Source organism: Antechinus flavipes, chromosome 1, assembly GCF_016432865.1.
Source record: "Antechinus flavipes isolate AdamAnt ecotype Samford, QLD, Australia chromosome 1, AdamAnt_v2, whole genome shotgun sequence".
Lineage (NCBI taxonomy): Eukaryota > Metazoa > Chordata > Mammalia > Dasyuromorphia > Dasyuridae > Antechinus > Antechinus flavipes.
Genome location: NC_067398.1, coordinates 456,331,883 through 456,351,589, shown reverse-complemented (window position 1 = coordinate 456,351,589; position 19,707 = coordinate 456,331,883). Strand labels below are relative to the sequence as shown.

At 39.8% G+C, this 19,707-nt stretch overlaps 2 non-coding genes across 2 annotated transcripts; both read left to right on the top strand.

The window, feature by feature from the left end:
• Positions 1 to 591: 591 nt before the first annotated feature.
• TRNAY-GUA (transfer RNA tyrosine (anticodon GUA)) lies at positions 592 to 683 on the top strand. Its single transcript is given in 2 exon segments — positions 592 to 628; positions 648 to 683. It is a non-coding gene; the product is annotated as a tRNA-Tyr (tRNA).
• A 183-nt stretch (positions 684 to 866) lies between these two features.
• Positions 867 to 939, top strand: TRNAA-AGC (transfer RNA alanine (anticodon AGC)). Its single transcript has one exon. It is a non-coding gene; the product is annotated as a tRNA-Ala (tRNA).
• Positions 940 to 19,707: the final 18,768 nt, after the last annotated feature.

The following is a 19,707-nucleotide window of genomic DNA, read 5'->3' as shown; positions in this document are numbered from 1 at the left end:
AGGGAAGAAAGAAGGATAAAAAGAAGACGACAAACGGAAAACAAAAAGAGCAAAAAAAAAAAGAGCTAAAGAGTCAAAAGATAAAAGTAGATCATAAAGTCAGACACGGTGAGAAAAGAGACAGAAAGACAGGAAACCGTGGAGAGGAGAGGAGAGAAGAGAAGAGACAGGTGTCGGGGACTGGAGAGAAAGTACAACCCTTAAACCCGATGTGGAGATTGGGGCCCACAAGCAGCCCTTTTAAAATCCAATCCATTTCCTTAAAACTCCCGAGTAGGAAAACCACACCCTCCAGAACAAGAGACTTTTCCAAATTAAAAGACCCTTCCCTTAACAGCCTCCGCTCCCACCTTCCCAAATTTTAGTCGGCGATCAACTCGACCTAGCCTAAGGGAAGTTTGTGAAAAGCTACCCCGGGATCTTTCTTATCTTCAGGGAGGTGGAAGAGGAAAAGAGCTCCAAGAAGTGAAGGGAGGAGAGAGAAATAGGAACCGCTTTTTCTCTCCCGGAACATAAGGGGGTACAGCTAGACTAACGGGAGAAAGCGAGAAGCTGCTTTATAGAGCCGTCCTGGGCCCATCCCTGCAGCTTCCTTCGATAGCTCAGCTGGTAGAGCGGAGGACTGTAGAGGCGAGCGCTCCTTAGCGATCCTTAGGTCGCTGGTTCGATTCCGGCTCGAAGGAAAGGCTCAGATTTTTTTTGCTTTCCTTTTTTTTTTTTTTTTTTTTTTAAGTTTTTTAAAAGTTTGATGAGACCCAGTTGCATAGGGAAAAGAAAAAGGAGGTGTAGTTTAGCGGTGGAAGTCTGCCAATTCGAGCAGTTGTTCATGCTCCCTAGGGGAAGTGCTAAAAAGCACTCCTCCAGTAGGGGAATTAGCTCAAATGGTAGAGCGCTCGCTTAGCATGCGAGAGGTAGCGGGATCGATGCCCGCATTCTCCAGCTCCAGCTCTTTTCGCTGACTTTTAATAAACCTCCCCAATCTTTCAGCGGTACAGACAATACCGCTTTATTTTGTGTTTCAAAAACTTTGCAATCTACATTGTCCCTACTTTTTTGTTGCAAGATAAATTCAAGGGACTTATAAATTTAATTAACATTTATTAAGTACTTACTCTGTGCTAGGCACTGTGCTAAGCATTGAAGATACAAAAAGGCAAAAGACAGTACCCTGCCCTCAATATATTGGGGGAGGAGGCGTACAAATAAACATACAAAACAAGTCAAGCACAGAATAAATAGGAAATAATTAACGGAGCGGGAGGAAGGTAGCATCTAATGGCAACTGGTGGCCAGTGATAGGAAAAATTTCCAGGTACAAATACACTTCCCCCTTTCCCTCCCTTCTCCGTAGCTCAGGCTCCTTTTTTTTTTTTTTTTTTTTTGGATGACCGGTGGCTGGTCTTGGAGGCTCAGGTGGCCCCGCGTTGGAGTCCTACCATCCCAAAGCCAAGTGATGTTCTAGCAACTAAGTAACTTTCCACTCAGCACAATATCTGGCCCTAATAAATATTTATTGAGTGAATTAAATTAATAAGAGGAAGAGATGGATGGGGAACTTTAAAAACAAATCTGTGACTCAAGGGCTATTGAAGTAAAAAATAACTGAATATAGTTTTACATTTTATTTTCTCTAACAGAAATATTCTGCCTCTTCTCATTACTTGGCCGCTTGAGCCTGACTCCTCATCAGTGAAGGAGTGGGATGAAACAATATCTGAGTTTCTTTCCAACCGTAGACCCAAAACTGTATGAAAATTTAAAGAACTAAAATATATACTTCAGTTCTATATCGGGGTCAGTTAAGAGAAAGAAAATAAGGAAGAAAGGAGAAAAATCCAGAAAGAAGACAGACCAATCAGGGAGAAAACATGTAACTCCCAGAAGGAGACCTAAGTAACAAAAGTATGGTGGGAAAGATTGATTGTATATGAAGCCAAAAGAGGCGTCACTTCGAGTTCTGTTCTGGGTCCTTTCGCCTCTCTTCTCGCTCCCTCCTCCCCACCCCATGATTGGTGATCTCATCAGCTCCCATAGATTCATATGTCATCTCTATGTGAATGATTCTTAAATCTATTTTTCCTGCTGACCTCCAATCTTGCCTCTCCAAATATCTTTCAGACATCTCAAATCGGGATGTCTAGCAGGCGACTGAAATACAATTTGTCCAAAAATGATCTTTCTCTTTAAAGCCTTGAACTCAAAACCTAGGAGTCAACCTTTACTCTTTATCTCTCGGCGCCCTTCCATCACTATCCCATCCAGTCTTCGGCTTAGGGAGGCATTTCAATGCTGCAGCATCCCCTTCTCCCCCGTGACACAGCCACCGCTCTGGGAAAGGCCTTTATCACCTCATACCTGGATGGCAACAAGACCCACTGAAAATCTGTGGCCTCCAGTCTGATCCCATTCCAATACCCTCAGTTCAGCCACTAAAGAGATTTTCCTAAAATGCAAAGTCAGAATATGCACTTACCCTACCTGTCCCAATAAACTCCAGTGGTTTCCTGTTGCGTCCAGGAGCCAATATAAAATGTTGCAGTGTTCAAAGCCCATAACCTATGGTCCCCTCCTACCTTTCAAGTCTTCTTACACACACTCCAACTCTGCAATCCAGTGGATATTGGCCCTGGGGTTGGTCAAGAACAAGACACCATTCCTAGGCTCTGGTCATTTTCTCTGCTTATCTCTCCATACCTAGAAAGCTCTGATCCAGACTAGGGACTTCCCGGCTTCCTTTAAACCTGTTCCTGTAAGCTTTCCCCAATCCCTCAGAATCCTCATTTTAAATACTTCCTATTTATATTATAAGTAGCTCCTTTAGTAAGGGCTTGTTTGTTTATTATCTCCCCTACTAGACTGTAAACTCCCTGAGGGAAGGGATTGTCTCTTTTTTATTGCAATATCCCCAGGGCTTAGCCTCCTACCTAATATGCTACTTCCTGTTTGTGGAATTGATTTTAGAATCTCAGTTTGGCTATTTATTATCTGTGTGATCTTGGAAAATTTCATTTAACCTTTCCCAGTTATTATGAAATTCCTTCATTTAAAGAAAGTGTTTATTATTTTATTATTATTATTATGAATAAGAGAGGCCAGTGAAAGTGAATTAGTTATATAATATGTAAATTGGGTTGTTGAAATACAAGCAATTTACCCACAACCAGAGGTAAATCCCAAATGAATTTGTGATGATTTGCTAGAAGGGCAGAAGGAGAACTCTATAGGGTGAGGAGAAGGAATTTTCTGGTCAGGACAAATAGATAAAGGAGGGGATAGGTAAAGTAGTCACAAACTAAAATTTTTAGTAAAACTGCTTTAGTAAAACTTCAGAGAGGAGGCTATGTAAAGTAAGACATTGTTTTTGAATGGAATGATCTGCTAGGAAAACAAACGCTTTAACAATAGGATTTCAGGAAACAAGGAGCTGAAGGAAATGGACTTTAGTATGGATGGACATACATTGACCCTGCTTTGATGATAAAGTAAAAGAATTTTATTAATTAAGTGATTAATCATGGAATGGGCATTGCCTCATTTAAACAGAGACCTGAGAAAGATCTTAGCTTAAAAAAGCCAAGGTCTCCCTTCAGAGTCATCTCTAGTCATCCTGATCTATATCTCTGACCCAAACAACTCAGGAGGAGAAAGTGAGGCAGATAACTTTGCACAACCCTCCCTCCCATACATCCAATTCACTGGCAAGTTTTGTCATTATCTCCTTAAAGTCGTGGTCTCTTCAAGAACAAAGGACAAAAAAACACAGGTCAAACGAGCCCTGGGCCTGAAATCAGAAAGATCTGAGTTCAAATGCAGTCATGATGAGGTGTGGGAATAAGGGGGAGAGATCCCCTCTGCTCTGAGCTGCAGGTCCAAAATGGGAAAGAATTCCACAAACCTCGAAATCTGTGGCAAAAGGAAGTCTTATTGTTCTTTAAGAGGGAATTCTTTTAATGGGTAAATTCTTAATGAAGAGATTTGCAAAGAGTGTGTAAACAGAAACCTATTTTATTAGCAAATCTTGGCAGTGGGGGGCTGGGGGAGCTGGGGGCAGTTTGAGCTGATTATCAGACCAAGATTTCCAATTGAATGAAGTCATTTTGAAGGCTTCTGGAATTTCCTGAAGAGGATCGGCACCCCCAAAAGATCAATGGAGATTGATTTGACCAAGATCTCCAATTGAATTACACTGCTTAATTTGGAAGAGGCTTGTCTGGGAAAGTCTTTTCCATCATTAATTTTAAAACCCCTTTCCTTGCTAACTATAATGTTGAAGTTCAGAAAGAGACCCCAAAAGATTGGGGTCACAGGCCAGTGTTTCGAGATACATCAAAAAATTTTGCAAACTTGAACCCAATTCCAAGTGCAGGGCAAAGTTTATTGTAATTGTATTTGCCAATAGAAGCAGGCTAAATTCTAAAAGGATGTAGCAAAGAACCAGGAGCAAGAAGATAAATTTAGAGGAAAAGAATAGAGAGAACTGGTTCTTCATATCACTGATATGCTAATTTTATGGCCCAGCGGTAGAACTGAGGAGTAGTCTGATGTGTACCTCCCCATTTGTCTCAGAAACCCTGTTATCACACTCCAACAAATTGGTATTTGGCAGCCAGGGTTATCTGTAGAACTGCAGCACTGTCGAGATCCGCTAGCCACTGCCACATTTCCCCAAGAAGCTGTTTCCCATCAATATGCTCTCCCAATTTTATTTCATATTATCACTCCTGGTGTCTAATGTATCTCTTCATTTTGTCTGTAATCTCTTCTCCTAAATAAACGTACCTTTTGCCAAAGAGAAGGGCCATTGTAAATTCTTCACATTACCAAAGCCCAGCATTTGGTGCCTCATTACTATGCTAATGTTTTTTCCCAATGAGCCTGGGACTACATTTAAGTGTTTTACAATTAAGATCTCATTTGATCCCAACAACAACTCTTCCTATATTTATTTAGCATCACATTGTCACTGCTATATAATTGTAAAAGTGGTTAAAATTGGGTCTGGATTCAGGAAGAGGAGCTAAAATTTGGCCATAGGCACTTATTAGCAGTGTAATTTTGGGCCAATCCACTTAATCTTGCTTTGTTTCAATTATCTCATCTATAAAATAGGACTAGTGATGTGGTACAATCTTCAGGAAGGATATAGCAATAACCCTAAGGCCACTTAGCCCTGGGAGTGACTGTATTTCTTCCCCTAGGTTATCCTGCCCCAGGAAACTCTATATGACCAGTGTGCTTTAGAAAACAACCAGTTGGTCAGTGATAACAGAGTTTCTGAGACTAATGAAAAACAATAATGAGGTACTTAAAGTTGACATAGGTGCAGAATAAAATTGGGTGCTTCCCACTTGATCTAGTGACATTTCAGGCCTAAAATACATTTCTTGGAGGTTCCTCATGAGCTCTGCCCAGAGAACTATGGGTACTGCATCTATGCACAGTGAGAAGCACACCACCCCTCAACTCCATCCCTAAGCCATAAAATGAGCATATCAGTGACATTGATGAGAAACTACAGCAGTAACCCTGAACCCCCCAGACCTTGGGAGTGTTATTGCTCTAACAATCTGTTTGATAATGATCCTAAAGTTTCCTGGCTTTAAGAATACTAATAGTATAGGCCTAGAAACTTTGCTAACTGCCAGATAACAATCTGTTGGTCAGTGATAACGGGGTTTCTAAGCAGCAGACCAGAGTACTCCTCAGTTCTACCTCTGGGCCATAAAATTAGCATATTAGTGACAAGAAGAACCAGATCTGTCTTTTCCTATAAATTTGTGTTCTTGCTCCCGATTCTTTGCTAAGAGATTTAGCAAAGAATTTTAGTCTGCTTCAATTGGTGTTAGAATTTCAATAAACTTTGCCCCTTGACTTGGAGATGGGTTCAAGCCTGCAAATTCTTTTGAAATACCTCGAGACAGCGATTTGGAACCCCAACTTTTGGGGGTCCACTTGAACCCCAACATTAGTAATAGCACTTACTTGGGTTGAGTGAAATAGGGAAACTGAGAACTTCTCAGAATAATGACCTTGGGTAGCATAAACTCAGCATTAAGGATTTGTTTAATTATTAAGGCCTTGGGAGAAGAGCAAAGATGAAAATAACTGAGGTAATCCCTTTTGACCCTTGTTCAACTGCTTAAAGAAGGGAAAAACCTGACCAACTGTTTAATGGCCCAGACATATCTGAGAAGTCTCCAAAATGGTTATCTCTGTTGATTGAGAAAAGCCTAAAGTAAAATAACCAAATCTCCTTAGTTATTAGCTCAGTAATATAAAAACCTTTAACCCCTCTTGCTCAATTGATTATTAACTTTGAAGCAAAACAGATCTCTTTTTCTTAATAACATTTTGAAACATTTATTGCTTAACCAAGACCCTGGTACCAAAAAAGGCAACCTGTATTCCAAAGACAAGAAATAAAGATTGAGTTTGCCAATGATTTTAACAGGAGATGGGTGGGTGAATAGTTTCTGTAAACCTTGACTATATAACTATATTCCTTACTACTGTAAAATTGGATTTCCTGCTCCAGACTTTCTGGTGAGGAGACTGCCCTGTCTCGAGAATCAAAATAAAGAAACTTTTCTGTTTGTATCTGGAGAGGCCTTTGAGTAGTGAATTTTGAGTTAGGATCTTTGCATCCCACACAGGGTTGTTGTAAGGATGGAGTGAGATAAAAATTGCTAAGCCCTTAGCACAGTACCTAGAACATAGTTGTTTTTTGTCCTTTGTTCTAGAAGAGGACCATGACATCTGGGAGATGATGCCATGACATGCAAATGAATTGTATTTAAGTGAGAGGTTTGGGCAAGGTCACCTTGGGAGTCAGCCCTCTTTCTCCTCTGGAGTCATCTATATCCAATGGCCAGACAAAGATCAGGATGACTAAAGAAGACCTTGGATGCAATGGGAGACCTCTGCCTTTTTAAGCAATGGTCTTCAATAGGTCTTAGTTTGACTTAGGCCATACTCTTCTTTCTCTTCTTAAAAAAAATCCAAATGAATAAATAATAAATCTGGGAGGGGAAGGCCCTCAGAGTTTCTGGTCTGATTGTTGCTTACATTCCATCTGAGTCAATCAGGACCCAAACAATGATTTGGCATACAGTATTATTATTTAAGGAATAGACTTTATTCAACTTCACAAAATGGCATAGAAAGGACCCAAAGTCATAGGTAGTTTAAAATTATGACAATGATTTTTCTAGTAATGATATCATCTTCTCTAAGGAATTATATAGACTATATGACTCATAGTATCAGTGATTGATCAAGCAACCAATAAACATTTACTAAACACCTGTTATGTGGCAACACTGCTACAAGTTAATAGAAAGGCAAAGAAAGGCAAAAAATAGCTCCTGCCTTCAAGGAGCTTGAGATCCAATGAAGGAAGATAACACATAAAAGAAACTGAAAAGGAACATAGAAGCTGGTATTTAGTGGGACTTGGTGAAGTTGTTGTGATGGAGAAAGAAATGGCTTTAAAGTCAATAAGTTATGAATTCAAGTCCCACTGATAAAATATATCTTCTAGGGGACACAGCAATAATTCTAAGGTTCCCTGACTTTAGGGGGTTTCTGTTCCAACAATAAGTCAGTGATTCTAAATTTTCTGGCTTTGGAATCTATGATCCTGAGGCCCTCTGATCTAAGAATGCTATTGTTCTGTCAATGCTTATAAAAGTCCTCTGGCCTAGGAATATAATAATGTTTCTTCCCTTAGACTTTAGGGAAGATATAATAATGATCCTGAGATTATTGTTCTAACAATCTACCAATGATTTCAAGACTTTTGACCTTAGAATAGGTCTACAAACATTACTGTCTATTGGTCAATGATAACAAAATTATTGAAACCACTCCTTGGTTCTCACCCTAGGCCATAAAATTAGCATGTCTATAACATGAAGAACTAGATAAATGTGTCTCTTTGCTTCTGTTTCTTTGTGAAATTCTCTTGGAATTTAGACTGCTTCAAATGGAGTTAACAATTACCATAAACTTTGCCTCTTAACTTGGAAATATGTTCAAGCCTGCAAATTCTTTTGAGACACTTCATGAACTAATAGACAAAGTTAAGAGTTGGTTTTAAGAAAAAAAAACTATCAATACATACACCTGTCTGTGACCCCAACTTTTTGGGGTTCCTTCCCAACCTCAACACCACCTCAAACTCATGCTAGACACATGAATCTGGGCAGAAATCTAGCTTTTCTGCATATTAGAGCACAAGCTCCAACCTGCATCATGCTGGAATTATTTATACCATCAGTTCTCAAAGTGTGATCTGGGAATTCCTGAGACTCTTTGGGGAAGTCTGTGAGGTCAAAACTTTTCACAACGATACTAAGATATTTTAATTTCTAATATGAAAACTACCCATAGATTATAACCTGTAATGCCGGAGAAACTGAGCCAGGAGAGAGATTAGAGTTTTTAATATTTTATTAATGGGAGAGTATAATTGCCTGGACAGGACTCTCGTCTCAGATTATCCAGTCAGACAGAGATAAAGATATACTGGGACCAAGGAATCCATGCTGGTCCCAGGGCTGGAGGAGACTGTCATCCCAAAGAATCCATGGACAGCATCCAACAATGAATGAAGGAACCCCAACTTCTTAAATACCTTTTCTCTAAACAAAGGAAGGGGTAAGAAACGGGGGAGGGGGAAAGGGGGACTTCTGTCAGGATTGGGGAGGCCATAAATCCTAAAAACCCAGAGACAGGATGTCTGAATACACAGAAATAAAGATATCAGTCAAGTATCTTGGAATATTTTAGAGAGATATTGTAAATTCTTGAGGACTCTCTTGTTTATCTTGCTAACAATTTATAACCTTAGAGCAAATGGTCCTCAGTTTTAATGGCCCAGAGGGGGAGTTTACTTAGGGGATTGAAATAAAACAGTTAAAGAAACTGAGACAAGGGAAACTTGTACAGGGAAACTGAGTCAGGAAAGTTAAAGAGAACTGTGGCATAACATTTCAACATAAACAAAAACTCTATGGAGGGTTGTCAGTAATTTTTGAGTGTAAAGGGAGTCCTGATGAAGAGGTGTGAGAAAATGGCAAGGTCTGAGAAACTCAAAGGCTAGCCAGCCTTGGGAGTGCCACAAACAATGTTGGCCAGTAGCAGTAATTTATTACTAATTCTGTTAGTCAGTAAATTGTAGAACTCAATGATGAGAACTACCGCACCCCTACCATTCATCAATTGTACTTTTAAACTATAATATTATACTGTAACTCATTCAACATGTAAAGGACTGCTTGCCATCTGGGGGAAGGGGTGGAGAGAGGGAGGGGAAAAATTGGACAGAAGTGAATGCAAGGAACAATGCTGTAAAAAATTACCCTGGCATGGGTTCTATCAATAAAAAGTTATTTAAAAAAAAAGGAAAAAAAAATAAACTGTAATATTAGCATGTCAATAAAAACTGAGATCTTGGGGTGGGGAAGGGTGGTCCTGGGTTAGAAATCTCAACCCCCTCTGGGAGGGGCCCATCCTCCCGTTCATAGGGAATACTCCCAGATTTCAGAGGGAATATGGGAGGGCTTTGAGAGCAGCGCAAAAAGACCATCCAGAGGTCTAAGAAGAGAAAATTGGGTCCCCAGTTTCACCATTAAATCACACCCCAATAAGGGAGCAGGATAGGAGGGAAAAATAAGAAACAAGTTTAAATAATAGGTCACCAAAGTGGCAAGGCAGAGGGAAAGTCTCCAAACAATTCTTAAGTTTCCCTTCAATCCGCATTCTATGGGGGAAGGGCAAGAGAGACCAGAGTGCCAGAGCAAGAGGGAAGGAGAAATCCCCATAGCAAAAAGGGATTCACTGGTCTTACCAGCCACATCCAGGTGTTAGGCTGTCATTGTGGAGTGCAGCGGAGGGCAGGGCATTGTGGGGGTGGGAGGAGGGGGCAGCTTGTCCCCTGTAGGCAGTCTTTCCTCCAGTACCCTTCCTGGTTGCACTCAGGGCAATGGGAAGTTTCCTCAGTGGATAGTTTCAGGCCCGATGGCCCTGTGCATAAGACCTGAAGCATGAACCCTTAAGTTTCCCAGAAGTGTCACTAGCCAAAATATGGGACTGTTTTCCATTTCTCACTTTAATTCTGCGGACTTTTTCCTCTGCTGCAGTTTGTTCCCTATTATTAAAGACTCCAACAGCTGTTTCTAACAGCTGAGTGGGAGAAGTTTGAGGGCCTAAAACTGGCTTCTGCAGCTTCCTCCGTATTTCTGAGGCAGATTGTTTAATATTAACATCTCCCCAGGAAAAATCAAGGAGGACATTATTAGCCTTAGACCCCTCAATAAACTGGGTGGGGTCTGAGGACCCCAGGTTTGCTCTGAGTATCTCTCTCTGAGAGTCTGCTGCTTCTCTCAGGGGGCAGAGGTTAGAATCAGCCTCCTGAGGAGGAGTAAAAGGGATCCCACTCCTTGTATCAGAAGAATTGAGGAATGGGGGCTGGGAAGTCTCAGGATCTGGTTCAGATGAGGGGGACACAGTTAAAAAAATATGGTCAGACATAAGGTCCTGTCTTTGGTAAGGAGGTGGTTTTGAAAGGGATCCTGTGTCCCTAGAGGAGTGAAAAGGAGGAAGTTATTTAAAAGATTAGTATCTAATTTCGATTTTCCTCCAACAAATTTAAGCAGCATCCTGCAATGCTATTTTAATTTAAGCTTTTTAGTTTTAAAATCTTTTAAGCTGAATTTGTGTTTAAGAAACAGCCTAAGGGAGAATCCTTAGGAATAGAGACAGAGGTAGATTGTCCCATTTTGCCACAAGTCTTAGATTTCCCAGATTCTATAGTGCCCAGTCCTCCTAGGTGTCCCTAGAGGGGAGAGAGAGGTGACAGAAGTTCCCTGATTAAGGAGACTCTTGTCAGAAACTCAGGAATTCCGAGAGTCCAGGTGTTCCCAGCCAGAAATTTTGCTGGAGCATGGAACACCTGATTGCCCAAATCTTCCTGGGTATTTGGGTGTCCCAGCTATAGAACAGACAACAGCAAGAGAAGGCTTACCTCGGCCAGAATTTCAGGTTTCCCTGTACTGGGCCACTCAATGTTGAGGCGTGAGAAAGGAAGGTTGAGAGATCCCCTGACAACAATGGGGTCCCCTGGCTGGTCCAGAGGCTTTGTGAAAGAATTCACAAACCCCAATGAATACAAGGTCGAGGTATGTGGCAAAAAATGGGTTTATTACACTGATAAATATTTTTCTCTGCGAGCAAAATCCTGTTAGGATTTTTACAAAAGGTCTGGGCACATGGAGCGGTGGGGGGATGGGGGGAAGGGAGCAGAGGGAGGGGAAGGGATATATTGGGCTTCTTTGTCCTCAGTCAAGGGGCCAATTTTTAGATGAATTTGAGGGATTAATTTTCAACTCAATAGAGGATATTGACCATGTCCCAGGTTGAGATTTCCAATTGAATGAGATTACTTATCTGGGAGTTTCCCCTAAGAACTGGACAGTGAGTGGGGCCCTTTCCCAGAGGAGGTTGAGATTTCTAACCCAGGACCCCCCACCCACCCACCCAAGATCTCAGTTTATATCATGTCAACCTAATATTTGTTTCTATTTCCCATAAAGTTATCTTCTGGATTCTGACTCTTTGCTAGATTCCCTTGGAACATTAGCTGGATTCAATTATCTCCCTAATTCTGTCTCTTTGCTAAAAACGCCTTTGGAACTTTTAGCCCAAACAACTTAATTAAGTCTTTGTCCCTTACCGGTATGTGCCAAAATGTTTGTAGCAGCCCTGTTTGTAGTGGCTAGAAACTGGAAAATGAATGGATGCCCATTAATTGGAGAATGGCTGGGTAAATTGTGGTCTATGAATGTTATGGAATATTATTGCTCTGTAAGGAATGACCAGCAGGATGAATACAGAGAGGCTTGGAGAGACCTACATGGACTGATGCTGAGTGAGATGAGCAGAACCAGGAGATCATTATACACTTCGACAACAATATTGTATGAGGATGTATTCTGATGGAAGTGGATTTCTATGACAAAGAGACTTAACTGAGTTTCAATGGATAAATGATGGACAGAAACAGCTACACCCAAAGAAGGAATACTGGGAAATGAATGTGAACTATTTGCATTTTTGATTTTCTTCCCGAGTTATTTTTACCTTCTGAATCCAATTCTCCCTGTGCAGCGGGAGAACTGTTCGGTTCTGCAAATATGTATTGTATCTAGGATATACTGCAACATATTTAACATATATAGGACTGCTTGCCATCTTGGGGGGGGGGTGGAGGGAGGGAGGGGAAAAAACGAAACATAAGCGATTGCAAGGGATAATGTTGTATAAAAATTATCCTGGCATGGATTCTGTCAATACAAAGTTATTATTAAATAAAATAAAATTTAAAAAAAAATAAAAAAAGTCTTTGTTCCTTACCTTGGAGACAAACTCTGTGAATTCTTTCACCAAACCCAATACACTGATTGGGGGACCTAATTTTGTTGAGGTGTCTTTCCTCTCAACAATGGGACCAAAATTTTGAGAAGCATTGACTCGGACTAATGGAATCACATTTCGTTATTTATTATTTATTTCTATTTTACTTATTTTTTATTACAGAGAAGCACATATACCTGAGAGTGCTAGACTTGGAGTCAATCCAATCCATTTAACATTTATAAAGCACCTACTATATCCCAGATTCAGTACTAAGTTTTAGATACAGAAAGAGGACTTAATATAGGGCCTGGAACATAATGGAAAGAGAGTCCCAGACTTCAAAGAAGTTGCAATCTAAATGGGGAGTTTCTAAGGTGGGAAAGACAACATCTGAAAGGAGATGGGAAATGATAGGGAAATGAGACACCACGGAGTATCTGGCTTGGAGGCATTTTGTTCCTTAAATTTGAAACCAGGCTGGATGGCAGCAGATACAAACTACAATAAAAGTCTGCCCCCCATAAAAAAAAAAAAAAAGTCATTGAGAGGAGTTTAATAGTCCACCCTCAGTGCCAAAAACAAAGGGGAGAGGTTATCAAAGGACTCCATGGAACTCAGCAGGATAGGGGAATAAGCCTAGGAAGAGCTGTTGCTACCTACTGCTTGCCCAGTTGTAAACTAATCCAGGACCAGAGTTACAAACAGTGCTCTTTAGAGTGAGAGAATATGTTATTCAGCGATTCTCATGAGAAGCAGATGTATTCATAAATGAGACAAAATTTTATTCTGGTAACTTGGTTCTTTACCCCTCCCTTCAAGGTTTAGACTGGTCAGCTTTTCAGTCAGGATTGGTTATATAATTGGTTGAATTTACTATCCCGAATAGCAGTTAGTTTAGATTATAATCAAAGTTAGAATTGGTTGGATTCACCATCCTAATAGAAATTAGGTTGGTTTACACTTCCCTCAAAAAGTTTTATGTTTACACTGATCATAGCTGATTTGGATGGGATTAACCCTAAACTCCCTTTGTTAGGAATTTAGTTGTCTAACTAGTTCCTTAACTCACAGGTGATTGGAGATATCTTAACAAGCTATTTCACCTCCACCTCCTCCCCTTTATCCTGTTCTAACAATATCTGTGGAAACCCTACTTCTCATACTCCTCACAGAGAGTAAGCAGAGAGAAGTGATACCAATCAAGGCTTAAGTGAGCAGACAGGTAGTGAGATTAGTAATGATGAGCCTATCCTGGGAGGAGCATCTTGTGTGGAGTTGAAACCATGGCTTTGAATACACTTTAGATACCTTAGTTTCTTCATGGAAAATGAAAGAGGCTGGACTCAGTGATCTCCCAGGTCCCTTCCAGCTTCCAGTCTATGATTCTACAACCCTTTCAAAGGCCCAACTCAACTAGCTGGGCAATTACTTTCTTGCACTTGCTTATTGATAAATAAAACGAATCCTTTACTAGCTAGATGGCACAGTGAATAGAGAGCTGGATGTGGAGTCAGGGAAACTCATCTTGATGAGTTCAAATCTGGCTTTAGCCACTTACTAGCTGTGTGATCCTGAGCATGACGTGTAACCTTTTTTTAAAAAAATTAATTATTATTTTTTGACATGTAATCTTTTCGCCTCAATTTCTCATCTGGGCTAAAGAAGGAAATGGGAAAATATTCCTTCTTTGCCTAAAAAGACCAGAATGGGGCACAATTGAAACTCAACAACATCTCAAATGGTAACCAGAGCAAATGAACTGGAAGCAGTAAGAAGTAAGGTTGGATAGAAATTTGGGGTAAAAAGAGGACATGGCAGAGTCCTTTTGGCCCTTAAAACCAAGCAAAAGAGTCAATATAAGAATCTTTTGGGTTTAGACCCTTAAACCTATTCTTTTGCTGCTTTTTGGACTCATTTTGATGAGGTCTTGAAAGATGTTTTAAACAGAGAAAAACTTAAGAACTGATCCCTGAAGCAAGCAGGGAGAAGGCACTGATAGAAATCAGTTTTCTTCCATGGTCCCACCCTTTGGGGAGGTGGTCCAAGCTGAAGTCAAAATTATGTCAAACTCCTGCGACCTACCCTCTCTAGAGGTCTCAAACAGTCTTCCTTTGCCATGCCCTGACAGAAATCCCAGTCATGTTCCTGAGATTAAAATTTCCCCAGAAAATTTACTTAAGGGCCATCCCATGGCAGCTGCCTTCCTTTGGGTCAGTTGGCCAAGACACTTTCCTTTTCCCCTTCCCCTGTGCCACATGGTCTCTCTCCTAGCTCCATTATGCTTTCCAACCCCACTTCTCCTCCTTACAGCTAATTCTTTTAGCTAAGACTCTTTCAGGATTTAGTCTCCCAGCTAAGGGCATATCTCTCCCTCTCTACTGGGCAATTGCGAATTCCACTGAGGAACTTGTCTTTCATACGCTCTCCCACTTTATTTCATATTTACCATTCCCAGTGTCTATTTGTGTCCCTTCATGTTATCTGTAAGCTCTTCCCTAAATAAATTTGCCTTTTGCCAAAGAGAATGGCCACTGTGAATTCTTCACATGACTGAACCCCAACTCTGGGTGCCTCCCATCATCTGGTGTCTCCATCACCCACATCATTTGCTGCCAAACTTCACATCACAGATAACACCAACGTGATTGAAGGTTGGCCTGAAGCCAGTGAAGAAAATTTATGGCCTATTACTCTCCCAGGGATGAGTGGGGGAAGCGGGGAGTGCCTGCTATTTCAAGAGTTGGCTGCCCAAGGCCAGGATTAGAACTGCCAGTCAAGAGAGAGGGCATGTTGGGGGAGGGGAGACTCCCATTTACTGAGCTAATTGGCTGGCCATTTTGGAGGGAATCACAGTTTTTGGCAGGTACTCCTGCTACTATAGATAGCTTTTACTGGGATGATAAATGTTCAGACTCACGTTAAGGACACCTTACTGTAGCCCTCAGGTGCCTTCTTTGACCCAAACCCATACCACTTTTCCTCTTCCCTTCTCTATTCCCAAAAGATACTATTTTTCTCCACCAACAAAGGTTGTAACCAACTCCTCTACTTCTTAGCAGAAAGTCTTGGAAAATGGTTATAAACAAAAATGTCATCACCCTTGAGTCAACTTGGTGATAATAGCTAACATTTATACCATAGAGTAACTTTAAATTTGGCAATGTGTTTTAGGTTCAAAGTGTTCCAAAATTCTTAGTGCATTTTAAAGTTACTATACCTCAGATGAGCCCAAAATAACTCTACCACTATTATCCCCAAATCACAAATAAGGAAACTGAGGCTGTATGAGCAACCTGTAGAATATATATTTCGTATAAGGACAGAGACTTAGAGAAAGACCACATCAGCTGATCTAGTTAGTTGTACAAAACAGGATATTAAGCCACTGAACTGATAAAAACTACCAGAACAAGAAGTGGGTGAAAGATAATTGCAAGCATGGAGTCCTTATGCTTCATAAGTTAATTAATATTAACTTCTCCTCTCCAGGGGAGTTTTCCACCATTTTTTAACATGGGATATAGGAAGAGGGAAAAGGAGCAGAACAAGAAGGAACATACAATGGGTAAACTGGAAAGCCTGCACACTTTATCAATCTCAGCCAATGAGGCAATGAGGGAGGAACTTTGCCCTTTTGGATAGGAAATAAAAGACACGTTCTTGTGTCTATAAGGGCACATCTGTTCAGGGGATTGGCTTTGGAAAGATTGCCTACTTTTTGCAAGAACCTTAAATAAATTGACTTGCTTCATGCACTCCTGATCATTTCGTTCCTATAGCATGTTTCTAACAGGCCCAGTATCACATAGATTTTTAGTGTCTGAAACAGGATTTGAATTCAGGTTTATATTGATTCCTACTTCTATACCCCATCTAAGTGCCCCTAGCTGCCTAAATAAACATTCAAATATCTTCAAATGCATCAAAATCTATGATTCTATCGGAAGCATGTGATAATCTTTTTGCTTTAGGAGAAAACGTCATGGGTAGCTGTGGCTGAAAATCATTATGGTGGTCACCCTCAGATATATAGTCCATCTGTTACCAGTCCTATATTTGGAAGTCTTTCCAGCTTCAGTAAGGCTTGCAGGCTCTTATGTTCTATTCCTATAGCCTTCAAGAACCCAGGCTCATTCATCTGCACAGCAGGACCCCAAAGCAGGGTGTTAAGTTCAAGTTCTCTCCAGAGAACAACAATAAATGGGGGGACCCCAACAATATGAAGAATTGTCTCTTGAGTTTTGTGATTTCTCTTTTTTCCCCCCAGCTCTGAAATAGATTTTGATTTAGCCTAATTTCAACTCAGATTTTAGTTTAAAGTTGAGAAGGCTCCAATCATTTCATACTATGGTTCTTTCCTGGGTCAACTATTGTTCATTTTTAGCATATGAATTGGCTCAAGTAATATGGAATGCTTATATTTTAAATTTCCCAGGATTTCTTTAGAATGCTTTCTCCTGAACTGAACATTATTAAATTTGCAGATGGAGTAATTATCAAGTGAAAGAAAGCTTTCAGCCAGAGTTTTGGCAAACTATCTAATGAAATACCATGATGTGGCTCCTAGATTTATTAAAGATGGGAAAATTCCCCCCTTTTTTTCTTTTACTTGTTTATTTTTGGAGCCTTGGACCTGGAATCAAGAAGGACCTGGACCTCCAAAGTGGTATCTACAAATTTCTATCATTCCTTTCAACATCTATGCTGAAGCAAAATAATTGTTTTTTAATTTTTAATTATACATTAATAATTTAATACTTTACTTCTTTTAATTACCCAACTAAAGCAATTAATCATTCATATTATGTTTGATACATAGTGTCAAAGACAATATATTAGATACCTCTTAAAAGATGTAGGCTTTATTATCTTCATTTACTAGTTATGTGATCCTGGGCAAGTCATTTTAACTGCTCTGTGCTTCAGGTTTCTCATCTATAAAATGTTTGTGGGTGGGTAAAGTAGTAGAGTCGAATTTTACGGCCTCTAAGGTCCCTTGCAGCCCTAAATATATGCTCCTACAGTTCTTTTTCATTAAAGGTAAATATCAGGATGGTGAAAATGATAGCCTTCATAAGAAAAAAATTTTTTCCTTGTAATACCTACCATTGGACCTGCTACATAGTAGGTGCTTAATAAAAGTGAATAATTGAATGTTTTTAATCAGATTTCACAAACATTATTTATGTATTTTATTTGTTAAATTATCTTCATATGTGCTATGGTCCCTTAGAAGAATATTAGCTCCCTGAGGGGAGATTGTCTTGTTCATCTTCTGTCAGCTCCAACACCAGATATGATGCCTGCCACAAAATAAGCTTTTGATAAATGCCTATTGGATGGATGGAGGGATGGATAGCTGGATGGCTGTGCTACATGTAGTGTACTGTTAATTTGAATTATTTTGCACTGGTTGACAGCTCTTGGAAGATAAAGACTACATCTTCTCTGGAGGGTATCTAACATGCCATCTTTGGCATTGCACACCAAATATAATGAATGTGGCTCGTTAACTGCCTTAGTTGGGTAATTAGAAGAATTGTCCAAAAAACTAGACCTTTACTGGGCTGCAACATAGGTGTTCAAAACAACAATAGAAATTTCCAGAGGCCATTTCTTATAGTTAATATATATTAATAGATTTTAACTTCAATGCTAGCAGTCTTAAATCAGCAAATAAGGATAAAGGGAAGGCCATTGGCCATCCTGGGTTATCAGTTATTAAGTGAATGCAGGCTTATTTTAGTAAATGCCCCTCTTGATAAATTCCTATGGCTCATTTTATTTTTAGAGCCGAGGAGAAAGGCAGTGATAAACTGGTCACTGTTATCCACAGACACAAACTTTTTTTCTCCCTTTTCTTTCATGGTGGTTCTGAGTCTGAAGTTTTTAGTTGAAATGTTTACTGCTTATACATTGTTTTGCAAAATGCTAGCAAATACCAGCACAGATGGCTTTGACCTGAGAGTAGACATCGCATGTCAGAAGTAATCTGGGAAACAGTCATTTTAAAAATAACCCTAAAAGAAATGTCTAGTTCAAAGGATTGTATGTGTCTCAAAAACAGCTATCAACACAGGGAGGGCTGGAAGCTGAGATATTTTTGGGTTACATTCAATTTAGGAGAACTGTACTCCCATTATTACTGACCAATAACATTGAAATCTCTTGCCAGCAGTACAGCAAGGAGAAAATAACCTTCTTCTTAGCTTACATGCATGCCAGTTGGAAACTTACTGCCAACCTCAAACCCTGTGACAGCGAGTTCCAAGGGACTGTCCAGGACCTTTTTTTTTTTTTTTTCTTCTTTTGATTGTCGTTTTGTCATCTTGAATATTTTTAAAATAAATGGTCCATCTTGGCCCTTTTCAACAACGAGATGATTCAGGCCAATTCCAATAGATCTGTGATGGAGAGTGCCATCTGCATCCAGAAAGAGGATTATAGAGACTGAATGTGGATCACAACATAGCATTTTTATCTTTTTTATTGTTGTTTCTTTAATTTTTTTCTCATTTTTTCCCTTTTTTGATCTAATTTTTTTGGGGGGTAGATACAGGATAAATGTGGAAATATGTTTAGAAGAATTGCACATGTTTAACTTATAGTGGATTACTTGTTGTCTAAGAGAGGGGGGAAAGAGAAAAAGTTGGAACACAAGGTTTTGCAAGGGTGAAAGATGAAAACTATCTTTCCATGTATTTTGAAAATAAAAAGCTATTATCAGAATAAAAAAGGGCCATTGACTAGAGTTTAGTGATTTTTTACTTTAATAGAGATTTTTCTTGGGTTGCCATCTGATATGATAATTTTGTAATCAATTGAAAGCTAAAGATCATAATGAGTATGTAAGCATCTATAATAAAGCTGTCTTAGATGACCTGGGTCAGCTATTGTTCATTTTTAGCTGTCTTAGATGACCACAATTATGAAACTAGAATGATTCTTTTCTTTTTTTTTCTTGTTAAATTCTCCTCCCTCAGAAAAAAAGGGTATTATTATGTGCCATTTGATAACTCTCTTACTTCACTTTGGAAAGGGAGACACATCAAACAGTATTTATTGTACCCTGGCTACTCCAGGAAGGTCAATTCAGTCATTCAACAAGTAGTCACAGACCACTCATTTCATTACTAGGCAGTGCCTCATACTTGCTTTTGTTGGGGACAACTGTCAGCTTCTCTTTCCCTTCTCTTCGAGTCTGTCACTCTCCTTCCTGCCTCCTCCCTTCTTCAGCAGGCCAGGAATGTTGGTCTCTGTGATCCATCACCTGTCTGAATCCATCTCCTG